Source organism: Oncorhynchus kisutch, linkage group LG30, assembly GCF_002021735.2.
Source record: "Oncorhynchus kisutch isolate 150728-3 linkage group LG30, Okis_V2, whole genome shotgun sequence".
Classification (NCBI taxonomy): domain Eukaryota; kingdom Metazoa; phylum Chordata; class Actinopteri; order Salmoniformes; family Salmonidae; genus Oncorhynchus; species Oncorhynchus kisutch.
The window spans coordinates 27488434-27500778 of record NC_034203.2 but is presented as its reverse complement, the minus strand read 5'-3'; positions in this window follow the sequence as shown (position 1 = coordinate 27500778).

The following is a 12345-nucleotide window of genomic DNA, read 5'->3' as shown; positions in this document are numbered from 1 at the left end:
CTTCAAGACTGTTGGAAAAGCATTCCAGGTGAAACTGGTTAAGAGAATGCCAAGAGTGTGCAAAGCTGTCATCAAAGCAAAGGGTGGCTATTTTGAAGAATCAAATATAAAATATATTTTGATTTGTTTAACACTTTTTTGGTTACTACATGATTCCACATGTGTTATTTCATAGTTGTGATGTCTTCACTATTATTCTACAATGTAGAAAATAGTAACCACCATAATTCACCATAGGAATGGTGCTAGGTTTCCTCCAGACATGATGCTTGGCATTCAGGCCAAAGAGGTCAATCTTGGTTTCTTCAGACCAGAGATTCTTGTTTTTACAGGTGCCTTTAACTGAGGAGTGGCTACCGTCTGGCCACTCTACCATAAAGGCTTGATTGGTGGAGAGCTGCAGAGACGGTTGTCCTTTTGGAAGGTTCTCCCATCTCCACAGAGGAACTCTGGAGCTCTGTCAGAGTGACCATCGGATTCTTGGTCACCTCCCTGACCAAGGCCCTTATCCCCAGATTGCTCAGTTTGGCCGGGACGGCCAGCTCTAGGAAGAGTCTTGGTGGTTCCAAACTTCATCTATTTAAGAATGTTGGAGGCCACTGTGTTCTTGGGGACCTACAATGCTGAATATTTCCTTTGGTACCCTTCCCCAGATTGGTGCCTCGTCACAATCCTGTCTCAGAGCTCTACAGATAATTCCTTCAACCTCATTGCTTGGTTTTTGCTCTGACATGCACTGTCAACTGTGGGACCTTATATAGACAGGTGTGTGCCTTTCCAAATCATGTCCAATCAATTGAATTTACCACAGGTGGACTCCAATCAAGTTTTAGAAACATCTCAAGGATGATCAATGTAAACAGGATGCACCTAAGCTCAATTTTGAGTTTCATAGCAAAGGTTCTGAATACTTATGTAAATAAGGTATTTCTGTTTACCTTTTTATACATTTGCAACATTTCTTAAAACCTGTTTTCACTTTGTCATTTTGGGGTATTGTGTGTAGATTGCTGATGATTATTTAGTTATTTAATCCATTGTAGAATAAGGCTGTAACATAACAAAATGTGGAAAAAGTCAAGGGGTCTGAACACTTTCCGAAGACACTGTACCTCATTTACTCAAGTGCCTCCTGTATTTTGGCTGTTACTTGAATTATTCTGTACGTAAATCCTTGACACTCAATTTAGTATGATATGTTATGTTTCGTATGGTATGTATTCATTTGTGGATGTCCATCAACCAATTCGCATGATATGTAATGAATGACAATTTGTATTATATGTTACGAATTTGCAAAATGTATCAGCTATATCGCTAACTTTAGCTATGCTAGGGGTTTACAAAAATGCATTCAGACCAACAACAAAACACAGGACATACCAAGAAGCTCTTTCTTCCTAACTCTGGCTTTTAAAGCTGCAAAAGGAGTCGGTAACCGAAAACAGCTGTTCTCCTGATGAGAGGGCGGGGTCAGAACTCCAATCATCAATGGGGCCAACCAATCAATGGTTGGTATCCAGGAAGCCATTTCCTGAAACACACATATACAAGCCCACAACACAGAAAATGGGGAACGTAACTCGCCCACTCCAAAACATGCAAACTTCCAGTTTGCAATCACAAAAACCCTAACGCTTCCCCAGTTACTAAACCGTGATAGAGCGCCGGCAACCACATTCACCGAACCATTCACATATTGAATCTGTACATTGTATCCGTATTGACTGACGTTCATGTCTTAAAGTAATGATGGACTGTTGTTTCTATTTGCTTATCTGAGCTGTTCTTGCCATAATATGGACTGTACACCACCCTTACCTTGTAACAACACAACTGATTGGCTCAAACACATTAAGAAGGAAATAAATTCCACAAATGAACCTATAACAATGCACAGCTGTTAATTGAAATGTATTCCAGGTGACTACCTCATGAAGCTGGTTGAGAGAATCCCAAGAGTGTGCAAAGCTGTCATCAAGGCAAAGGGTGGCTACTTTAAAGAATCTCAAATATAACATATATTTTGATTTGTTTTACATTTTTTTAAGTTACTACATTATTCCCCTATTGACCTAAATAGTTTGTGTGTATGTATTGATATGTAGGCTACGTGTGCCTTTTAAAAAACATTTAGCTGTTCTTGTCTATTGATGTTCTGTATTATGACATGTTTCATGTTTTGTGTGGACCCCAGGAAGAGTAGCTGCTGCTTTTGCAACAGCTAATGGGGATCCTAATAAAATACCAAAATACCAAGTGTGTGCAAAGCTGTCAATACAGATAAAGGGTGGCTACTTTGAAGAATCTCACATATAAAATATATTTTGATTTGTTTAACACTTTTTGGGTTACTACATGATTCCATATGTGTTATTTCATAGTTTTGATGTCTTCACTATTATTCTACAATGTAGAAAATAGTAGAAATGAAGAAAAACCCTGAAATGAGTAGGTGTGTCCAAACCTTTGACTGGTACTGTATATGCTCTTAATTCCTCTCTCATATACAATGCGTTTAGTGAAGAGCTTACTGAGAAACAACACCATGTTCTAAATAATCATTTTGCATGGTGCTGATTCAAAGGTACAGTAGCATCTTGAGCATCCACAGAGAGAGAGCCAAAGAATGAGCATGAGTAATCTTTATAGGGATAATACATTGTTCTTAGAAACACAGGCATTATGAAAATGTTCAAGTGAGACATATTTGTGACCTTTTATCTTGAAAAGAATACATTAATATTAAAATAAATGAATTATTATGCAGTTGTTAAAGAAAACAGCAAAGGACATTCCTTCTGATGTTTAAGATGCAATCTGATAACCACTACACAAGAAAAAGAACCAGAAAGAGGAGTATTAATACTTGTTATTATGTGCAAGGATTATTTTTTCTTATAGCTCACGCCTTGTTGAATGTGATTTGTGATTCTATTGTTGAGGTAGAGAGAGAGGCTTCCCTATTTGGGCCTTACTGTGTTTGACTGTATTCATGTACTGTCAAACACTGAGGTTGATCTGTGATTCTCTTTGTACAGGCTTCTCTCCCCGCACAGCTCAACAGGCCAGACACAAAGAGAAAGAGAGAGAACCCTTGATGAGGTGCAGAAGAGGGAAACCAGCACATTCGGGTATAACCAAGCTTTTTCAAAGCATTCTCAGTGAACTGGATCATTTATGCTCCAGCTAAAGGCATGGAAATCAGCCACATTGCACATTGGGAAAGTGATATGCCATGTTTTGTCATCGTATTTTGTGTCTGTTAGTACTCTAAGGTCTAGTGTGACTCTCAACAACATTGACTGTGAAACTGCAGCAGAGAGCCTGAATAGGAATCTAAATAGCAGAATATCTCTACTGCTAATGAGATCAAGAGCTAAGGGAAAGGCATATTTGCAGGGGAAAAAGAGGAAGAGAGCGGATTAAGAGTGGATTTATATGTAGCCTGCCACTAAAACAAGTATGCCCTGCTGTGGAGTTCCCTGTGGATGGCAGGGCAGGGGGCGAGGGATTAGTCTAACATGAGGCTGTTTAGAATGGAAGTGACTGACAGGCAAAGACAGGCAAAGACAAAAAACTGTAGGGAGAACACATGCAAAATGTCAACTATTGTTGTGGTGGCAACAGTGATGTTGATGGATGGTGATGATGGCGATGGTGGTGATAGTGATGATGATGAGGGTGAGGGGGATGATGATAGTCTCAGTGGTTGGCTTTATGCTGCTGGAGGCTAACATGACTGAAAGTGTACCATGTGTTCTATTTAACCTGTGTTTGTGTGTCACAGGAAATGATTTCTTATGAGAGGCTCCATATTCGGGAAAACAATTGTCTTTGATGTTCAACAGAATAACACTCAAGGCAGTTCAGATGGTTCTTTTAACTCTCACTAATAAGAGATTATGAAGTTAAGACGTTTCCCTTCGGGGAAATTGCAGCAATGAAACCTAGCAGCAGCCTCATGCATATTCATGAGATGTTGATGGTAAACACGTCATCACAATCAAAACAAATATCCACGGCCATCGTTATTGGTTTCTAAATTACATCGCACCAGGAACTGAGACCAAAACAGCTTGGCACCAGATGGAATCCTCAAAGCACAAGGAAAACGAGGGTGTGTTTTTATTGGGGAAACTATATGCATTAGTCTGTGTTGCTCAGAAAAAATATATTTTAGATTAAAACTGTGACAAATCTATGCAGCACATTCTTCCATTATTCTAATATGGAGTGTCCAAATATGTTGTCTAGTGATAATGGCATGTACTTATTCTACTTTGAAGACCGGCATGAAATTGAATGGGATTTATTGAATAAAGAATAGGAAAACAACATCTCAAAAATCAAGAAAATATAATCTGATAATTAGAGTGTGTATTGCAAGGTTATGACTTCCATCAATATTAGTCTAAATTATGATTTGAAAGGTCTCTGTTATAATAACTGTTAATCGTTACAGATAATGCTGGGCTTAGGGTACCAAGACTAAACACACACCAGTTAACAGTTAACATACAGTGCAAACCAACATTCTTCCTACATTCTTAGAAAAAAAGGCTGTCCCCATAGGAAAACCCTTTGAAGAACCCTTGTTGGTTCAAGGTAGAACCCTTTTGCTTCCATGTAGAATCCAATTGAGACAGTCGAAGAACCCTTTTGGAACCCTTTTTTCTAAGAGTGAAAGGGAAAGGGGGGTGCTTAGTCAGTTGTCCAACTGAATGTATTCAACTGAAATGTGTCTTCCGCATTTAACCCAACCCCTCTGAATCAGAGAGGTGCGGGGGGCTGCCTTAATCAACATCCAGGTCTTGGGTGCCTGGGGAACAGCGGGTTAACTGCCTTGCTCAGGGTCCTGAACTAGCAGGTGTTTAAATCTAAAGATGAACAGTCAAACTTTCCTAATTGGAGCAATTAGTATGCTGATATCAAATCAAAGTTTATTGGTCGCGTACACAGATTTGCAGATGTTAACATAGGTGCTGCGAAATGCTTGTATTGCTAGCTCTCTCAAGGGAATGCATTTTGGCTGGCTTTGAAAAAGCGCCGGAGATGTAAAACTTGTCTTGCTGGAGGCCTGCCATTGGGCTTCTTCGACATTGGAGCTGACAGTGCAGTCGACTACCGACTGACTGATCTACAAAGAACCTTGCATCATAAATAACTACTCATTATTATTTGTAGATCAATCAGTCAGTCACAATTTACCCATGATACATTACGGTTTTGATCCTCTCGAACGTGGCCCTAGTCTCATGTCCTGGCAACTGCTTGTCGCGTGACAATGGTCACATTCTCCTGCTGAGATGTTGCATGCATCAACCAATTGATTCAGTTGTAGGACTGACTAGGTATCCCCCGTTCCCTTTCCCAATGGTTGTGTGCCATGTCATCCATGGGTGTCATCACACCCAAAATTGGAAGGGGCGTAAAGTATGTGATGATGGCTAGGGGGTGGCCCGGAGGGGGGCTATAAAACAGCTTGTTCCTGCAGTCTAGAACCATATTCATTATGCTTAATTCTATGTAAAATTGTCAATATTTTCTGCATATCTAAGCTTACCTCTTGAGTTGTCTGTCTTTTTTTTTAAAGAAACTAAATATGCTTCTCTGCATCTCTGCTAAAATCTGGGTAAAATATTGAAAGCAATGTGAGTCTTATTCAGAACATTTAGTAATTGCTTACTTTTCTAAAGTCTACCAACCTTGCCAGCAGGCATGCCAGTTAAGATAGTTAGACAAGCCAGCCACTCAAACTTGATACCTTGAAATGGCTTCTTGGTGATCAAATTCATTTATTCCGGTCTACTTAAGGCTGTTGCTCCCCCATAGAAACCAATGTGATAGCTGCTGGGTCTGGTCTACTTAGCTCATTGAATACCATTGAAACAGAAAAAAATGAGGGAGCCAGAGGTCTCACTTCCTATTCCGTCTCTGCTCTACACTCTCCTCTACTGACGGAATCCGTTCACCTTGGAAGGGAGCACCTCTGGTCCAGTCAGTGTGCTGATTCCTCAAAATACAGCTAATAGGTATTGTTATAAATAATTACGATAAAACATGGGCTTAAAAATGTAGTTTTTATTTAACCGCTTTTAATTGAAATGTTTTTAAAAAATCATCTGAGGGGGCACTTGGCCCTATGCCCCCTATGGGCATGACACCTCTGACATCATTGACTGTGTCATCGACTGATAGACTGCTGTATGATGTGATGTGATGTGGTTAGCTGATACTTAAAATATCTATCCAGGCATTTTAAGATCTGGTATGCGTCAGCAACGCCTGGGCAGAGGAACGTGACCCTTGGGAGGCCTGCCTAAAGAATAGACAAGAGAAGAGGGTAAGGAGGTCTGGATATTGTTCCAACCATATCCTTATTATAAAATCAAGGTAATAATAGGCTTGACTGATAAACCTTTTTGCAATGCATTTATTAACAGTTTTAGGGAAAATTATGATAGTATGCGATACACTGTATATTGCCTATTCATATGGAAAATAGGCAATAGAAAGTACAGTTTCTCATTGAAAGTACAGTTACTGATTTTGACCATGGCCAGTACTACTGTCTGGAAATAGTAAAGTGGATAAATAAATGAAATGACTGAAAATCCATTATTTCAGCAAGAGGAGGTTTTACAGCGGAATAGCAGTGACATCATCATTCCAACATATTGTAAAATCTCCCTCACCATGCCTCAAACAGCTCCTTAAATTGTATCAATCAGACTATTTAGGCTTTTTTCTGCAGACTTCAAACACTTATCGGGCTGACCACCCTCCCAATTACTGCTCAACAGTGGTGCAGGGCGCAATACACCTCACAGAACACATTGTAAAGTCAGAAATGTATTCAGAAATACACACTCCACTCAAAGCATACAGATTTAGGATCTTAATTTGAGCCAGGTTGCTACAGCAGGAAAATAATCAATTATTTATTATTATTATTATTAATTATTATTATGATACATTTTTTTGTAAGGGAAATCAAGTCTGAAATTTCAAAGTAGAAATTTAAACTTCAGAAGCCTTTTTAAACCTAAAATAAACAATACGTTTTAGATTTTCTCCATTGCTGGAAAGTTATACTGCAACAGGGTAATCAAATTAAGATTCCACACCTGTACGGTGATGCGTTCTTTACTGACATGTCTTACTTGAATGCTCCACTTGACTCTTCCACTTGACTGTTCTACTTGACTGTTCCACTTGACTGTTCCATTACAAAAAAGTATCATCAACTGACTGTATTTAATCTAATCACATGACATTGGTGGTTGTTAGTGAAGGGTAGTGGCTCATCCAGGTTAAAAGTATGCAAAATGTCTTCAACACATACATTTTATATACTTATAGTCAGAGCTATTCAATCAAGCAATGGACTTGACTGATATTACATCAAAATAGGAAACAGATTGATTCTGCATAGTTATACTGTATAGTGAGTATGCAGATGAAAAAGCACACTTCTGATTAAACTAAATCTCTGCTCCACAATTACTTCTTATTATAAAAAATGCAATTTTGAGTGAACCGAAACCACCTGAAACAGTCTGTTTGGCTGGATAATGAAACACATCGCCATGGTGACACAGAGACACTGAGGATGGAGGGGGAGGATGTGCCTGTGCATGCGTGCGTGTGTGCGTGCGTGTGTGTAGAGTCTTTATTATCCCCAGAGGGGGCAATTCATTTTCCAGCACCTAGTAAAAACACATTGAACACATGACAATAAATATACACCAAAACAATAAATATAGCAATATGTACATAACTACCAGTACTACTACAGCTTATTGAGAAAGCTGATAGCAGCTGGCATGAAGAAGGGTTTAGACCTGTTAGTTTTAAACTTGGGGAGTCTGTATCTGTGTTCTGAGGAAAGCTGAGGAAAGGGATGCTGGGTGTCTCTCAGAATGGATGGCTGATTTCCCCTTCCACAGATAACATCCACATTGGCATCAAAACTCAGTTTGCTGTCAAGGAAAGTGCCAACCCATGGGCACAAACTGGTTGAATCAATGTTGTTCCAACATAATTTGTCAACGTATTGTGATCTGGAATCAATGTGGAAAATACATTGGAATCAAAAAGTCATCAACCAGTACTGTTTTCATCTAATTTCAACCAGCGTTGTAAGCATTGAAATTAGGGTAAAACTTCAACTTAAATACATTGTCGTAACCTGACTATCAAGTCGTGACATCAATCATAATCATCAGAACTATGTATATGTTGAAATGGTGTCGAAAAATACACATGGAAACGTAAAAAAACATTTTTCCTCCTATATTAAAATTATGTAGAATTTTAGATTTGATTAGACTTGTTTTATTTGACCTTGTTTCAATGTTGATAGTAAAAGGGTATGTTTGAATCAAAGTCATAGTTTTAACATCATGCCATCATCCTAAATATAGAGGTATATTGAAATAAAAGGAGAAGCCACAGTCCATAAACTGCTGCCTGAACAGTGACTCCTATTGGTACATAAGGAGTAACACACTTCAGTAAGAGCAAGTTTACCATCCAGATGCCAATCTCTATGCACCCTGCTTATTATTGAAAACAACCTCTGTTAATTTCAGCTGAGCTTTCATGGCAACACATTTAGATGTTGATCAGCTTCCATGGCCATTTGCTTGGACTACCTAAATAAAATGTCATCGCTGAAAGTAATTCCTCAAACTTTTCTTACACAAGCTGTATGTGAAAGTACATTTGGGATTGAGGTTGGGTTTATGCAGGCTGATTTGCCCAAGAAAGGACACCATAGCTAGGTATACCCTCATTCATCTATGTTTGATTTAACCTTTGGAAGTTAAGAAGTAGTTACCATTAGCCCTATAAATAGGAGGCCAAATTCATTATATTAATATTGGGAAGATATTTGTATTGATCATTGGTCTCCACTGGCTCACCATCTGTCAGATTCTGCTTTGGTGGCAGTGACCTCCTCCGGAAATCAATAGCCATATCCTTGGTTTTCTTGACATTAAGTTCTAACTAGGACCAGGCCCACCATTTAACAAACTCATCCACCGTGTGTGCGTGCGTGTGCGTGTTTCAGTGTGTGGGATTCATTGTGTGTGTTTCAGTGTGTGTACAGTCTCCACAGTTACTAAGCGAGATTACCAAGGGAAAGGAACGCTTATGCCTTCCAATGCATGTTTCTTAAATTACGCTTCTTGGGTCATTTCCAGGGGGAAAAGCGGGCCTGCGGCATGTCTAATTCTCCTATAATACCTCCAGAAATAGAGAATCTCTTCCAAGGCAGGAACCCAGCTCGCCTTTGTTTGACATTCTGTAAGAAGAATTACTAGAAAACTTTGAAAAGCTTCCACTCTGGGCCATATTCAATCAAACTCAATCAAACTCACTTGCGTTAACATCAAAATGTATTTTGTTTTGTTTCTAGATGCCTGAGCCCCACAAGTTTGATTGAATCCCAGCCTGTAAGCAGGCTCCTCAACTCAATTAAATCCAACTGGTATTGCGGTACTGACACAGTAGCTCAACTACTATCACAGAGTGGTTTTGGGTATTGTAAAACCCTAGCAGGTTTATATTTCAAATAATGATATTCTTTGCTCATTAAGAAGAGTTTTGAAATTAAATTCAAATAAAAGAACAGTGTCATGAATATTGTCTTAAATCTAAAAGCTGTGAAGAATTTGAAGAATTTTACTCCATTTATTTTCCCTCATACCCTTGATTATTCCAGTCATTTATGTTACCTGAAATGTACAGACAATAACCGATTTATCATAACCTACTGTAAAATATTCATATATTAAAGCAAGTTATTCAATTATAAAATGTCACATGTCAAGTTTATATTGATGCTGGCATTGAAATTAACTGAGTTTGTCGATGACTTTCCAATGTCATTGAGCTACAGTCATGGGAAAATTATCTTTAGCTCCATGCTTTTAGAATGGAGAGCCCGACCTGCTAACATAACATGGGTTATACAAGGGATGTGAGGTCCCTTACACATCCTTTAACAAGACAGTGACTACACCCAGAGGGAATTGTTTAACTCAGCTGGAAGGCTGCATGGAAAGACTGTCTCATAGGTGTCATGTCAATCATAGCAGGGGTCATGGTCTGACATTCATTTGACATGTGTTTGCGTTTTCTCAATTTCCCTCCATTTCGGAAAGGAGCTCTACTCTGTGTCCTGGAGTCAAACTAACACCCTTGGTGCACATAGATAGGCTACACCAAAGACTCATTCTGTGGTTCCTCCTGTAACCTACACTGCATAGTATGAAAGGAAAGTCAGAATTGATTTTTGTCCAATTGCTATGCACTGTTGAAGCACACAATAATAATAGCATTAATAAATAAATACATAAAATACATTGATAAATATTATTTCAGTAATGATAACACAAACACTCAATTTAATTAGGGAAACCCATGTAGCTATAGAGGCATTATTTCAGGGTAACTATAAAGGGAATCATTTATGTAATCACAATGCACAAGGTCTGTAATACAATAATAGTCTGTAGCATAGATGTCTAATTTCTAAGTAAATCCAAACATATGAGATCAAAGGTGGTAGCTAAGTACATACAACTTTATGTAATAGCTTGTTACAGTATCATTACAAAGGTTATTCAACTGCAATTACTCAGCTTAACATAGTTGAACTTGGATCAAGAACAAACAACAAGCATTTTATTTTACCCATTGGTCAGAGAGTTAGGTGAAGTGCTGGAATGTTTCTTATTGTATATCTCATATGAAATTCATATTCATATTGAAAGGTTGAAGGTCAGCGGCTTCCTTCAGCATCCACTCTCTGAATAAATGTGTATCCTTCTCAGGAGAAAACTCTCAATGGTAGGAGTCAGGGTTAATTACTTTTCAATTCCCATACAGTTGCCTCCTCTATAGAGGCCAACATATGATATACAGTGCCTTCAGAATGTATTCATACCCCTTGACTTATTCCACATTTTATGTTACAGTCTGAATTGAAAATTGATTAAATATTTGTTTTCCCTCACCCTACCCACAATCTACCCACAATAACCCATAAGGACAAAGCAAAACATTTGTTGAAAATGAAATACAGAAATATATAATTTACATAATTATTCACACCCCTGAGTCAATACAGGTTCAAATCATTGTTGGCAGTGATTACAGCTGTGAGTCTTTCTGGGTAAGTCTCTAGGGACTTTGCACACCTATATTGTACAATATTTGCACATTATTCTTTAAAAAATGATTCAAGCTCTGTCAAGTTGGTTGTCTGCCATTTTCAAGTCTTGCCATAGATTTTCAAGCCGATTTAAGTCAAAACTGTAAATAGGCCACCCAGGAACATTCAACGTTGTCTTGGTAAGCAACTCCAGTGTATATTTGGCCTTGTGTTTTAGGTTATTGTCCTGCTGAAAGGGGAATTTGTCTACCAGTGTATGTTGGAAAGCTGACTGAACCAGGTTTTTCCCTAGGATTTTGCCTGTGTATAACTTTAGTCTACTTTTTTTTATCCTAAAGAACTCCATAGTCCTTGCCGATGACAAGCATACCCATAACATGATGCAGCCACTACCATGCTTGAAAATATTAAGAGTAGTACTCAGTGATGTGTTGTGTTGGATTTGCCCAAACATAAAGCTTTGTATCCAGGACATAAAGTTACATTTCTTTGCCAAATTCTTTGCAGTTTTACTTTAGTGCCTTCTTGCAAACAGGATGGATGTTTTGGAATGTTTTTATCCTGTACAGGATTTCTTCTTTTCATCCTGTCAATTAGGTTAGTATTGTGGAGTTACTGCAATGTTGTTGATCCATCCTCCAGTTTTCTCCTATCACAGCATTGAACTCTGTAACTGTTTCAATGCCTCCGTTGGCCTCATGGTGAAATCCCTCCTCTCGGGCAACTGAGTTAAGAAGGACGCCTGTATCTTTGTAGTGACTGGGTTTATTGATACACCATCCAAAGTGTAATTAATCACTTCACCATGCTCAAAGAAATATTCAATGTCTGCTTTTAAAATGTTGACCCATCTACCAATAGGTGGCCTTCTTTACGAGGCATTGGAAAACCTCCCCGGTCTTTGTGGTTGAATCTGTGCTTGAAATTCACTGCTTGACTTAAGAGACCTTACAGATAATTGCATGTGTGGGGTACAGAGATGAGGTAATTACAAAATAATGTTAAGCACTTTTATTGTACACAAAGTGAGTCCATGCAACTTATTTTCTGACTTTTTACTCCTGAACGTATTTATGCTTGCCATAACAAAGGGGTTGAATACTTGTTAACTCAAGACATTTCAGCATTTTCATTTTTAATTAAATTGTAAAAAATTC